Source organism: Mizuhopecten yessoensis, unplaced genomic scaffold (genome assembly GCF_002113885.1).
Source record: "Mizuhopecten yessoensis strain PY_sf001 unplaced genomic scaffold, ASM211388v2 scaffold10225, whole genome shotgun sequence".
Taxonomy (NCBI): domain Eukaryota; kingdom Metazoa; phylum Mollusca; class Bivalvia; order Pectinida; family Pectinidae; genus Mizuhopecten; species Mizuhopecten yessoensis.
The window spans coordinates 967,152-969,398 of NW_018408440.1; the positions used below are offsets into that span (position 1 = coordinate 967,152).

The window sequence follows — 2,247 nt, forward strand, 5'->3', positions numbered from 1 at the left end:
TTTTTACATATTTTCCTCAGCGATAAGACTCAAATCAAACACAATCAATGGATAAAGTTTTGAAACGAGAATTGTATTCACATGAAAAAAATGGTATGAATTTCTCTTAGGTACTATAAGAAATCAAGAATAGATTGTTAAAGAAAAGCAATAAACAAGTATAAATACTTTAAAAGAGATCTTAACGAAACCTTACTGTTATATTCACTTGTAAATCCGTGAAAATATGGCGAAATACAATTAACTCTAAAAATTGAAATTGAAATACAATGCTGACACAATCCTGCAAGACATAATGGTTCCAGAATGAAAGATTGAAAGAAATGAATGAGTCTTATGGATGAATGTAATGAGGCCTCTGGTGCGAGGTTATTTAAAGTAAAGAGGATGAATGCGGGGCGCCGTAACCCTGGCATGCTTCCAAATTGATGCTGAGGGAAATAAAATCTAATCTGAATCTAAATAAAAAATATCTATTCAGAAGATTCCAGTTAACGACCAGCTATTCATATACTGAATGTATAAGGAACAATCTTGGTACAAATACAGAACTCACTTTTGTAAAACGCCCCGTGGGCATTTTAATGATTAACTTTGTTGGTAATATATTTCGAATTCAACGCGTAATATAATAAATCGACATGGCATATCGTCCCTAAATTAAATGGGCAGACCAGTCTCTATGGATTATAACCAACGCGTTTTTTCGGATAAAGCTGTAATACAGTATGATGTTAGACTAACAGTAAAATATACTATCAGCAATTAGGACAAAATAGGAACTCAAAATCTTTATGTTAAAAACAAGAACATCAATCAAATAAAGAACCAACAAAAAAGACAGCAGAACATTCTAATGGCGTATTCATGCCCAAACAGGTGACACCCTGTCTGCTGTGAAATTCAGAAAACCGATATGTCTATCATCAACGATATTTAATAACTTGATGTGTTTTGTATCGTTGATTTAAGTGACACTTTTACTGTTGTATTTATTCAGTGTTATTCACGTTGTAATGATGTAATACTGAATTCCTTTGTCAGCTTAAATCATTAAAAAGGATAACCAAATCATAAAATTGTGATTCGTTGAAAAGCTGCTTACCAACCAAATGAATTATTATGAGTTGTCAAAATCACTGCGGTCGGAGACAGAAGGCTTTCTGTGTGATCCAGAATCTCTTACTGTGACCTGTGGAAACCAGTGCTATCGGTAAAGGTTTCGGCCACGTTGTGTAATATCTTACAATCTGGCACCAGGAAGTCAAAAACACCGGCTAAATTCAAGAAGGATATCAAGGCCAACCTTTTTTTACGTCTTCATTTCAAGCCTTTTCGCGAGGCCGTCATATACACTACTCTCTATATACACTGTACAAGTCTGAAGAATCTCCTTGACGAGATGAAAGTACTAAAGACTCGTTGTTTAGAATGTTTCTTTTTATATAGTTATATTCATATTAAGTAATATAACCTCCCCTATGCCTCTGCTTGGATATAACTGTTGCACAGTTAGGCTAGGGTAGGTCCGTTGACCAGGTAGAGGGATAGTATATCAATCTGAAGTCCAGCGTTCTGATCCTGGTCCCCTCAGATGTTTTACACTCGGAGCATTGTTGTTGATTCTATTTTGTTTAAGTTCCGCATTGTATGGTTTTGTTTTCAGAAATGATTTATCAAAGCTGGAAAAAAATAGTTTCAAATATATAGTTCATAATTGTGGCAGTGAATTGGGGATCCTAATAGGCATTAAAGGACCCTCGGCGACAAAATAAATACTAGTGAAATAAAAAAAAGTAACCACTCTTAAAAAATTGGCAGCAGTGGAATTCGAAACCACGCCTCTTGAGACTGGTGCCTAAAACCAGCGCCTTAGACCGCTCGGCCACGCTACCAGTACACGTCACTGTTGATACATTTGACAGTACCACAGACTAAATTGAGTCCAGTATTTTAAAGTTTAGTCAATCAACGTTTCCAGAAATAAACAAAAAACAAAATTGAAGATTAAAAACTACTGAGATATCTCTTAGTGTTAAAGTAATCATTCTGAAAGCCCCTTTATGCTATTTCAGTTTTGGACACAAAGTCATGTTTTCATTTCATTAGAGATTCAAGTTGAGGTATCGTTAAGCTAACCAGACATTGACTTACTCCGTTATATCATCACCTGATAACATGTTTGAGTGTCCATGCCATATTGAATTTATTCAACGACTTCAATAATGTGATATGACTTTGTTTACA

General features: G+C 34.9%; 1 non-coding gene across 1 annotated transcript; it reads right to left on the minus strand.

Annotated features, from left to right (window-relative positions):
- Nucleotides 1-1,815: 1,815 nt before the first annotated feature.
- Nucleotides 1,816-1,895, minus strand: Trnal-uag. The gene has a single exon. It is a non-coding gene; the product is annotated as a tRNA-Leu (tRNA).
- Nucleotides 1,896-2,247: the final 352 nt, after the last annotated feature.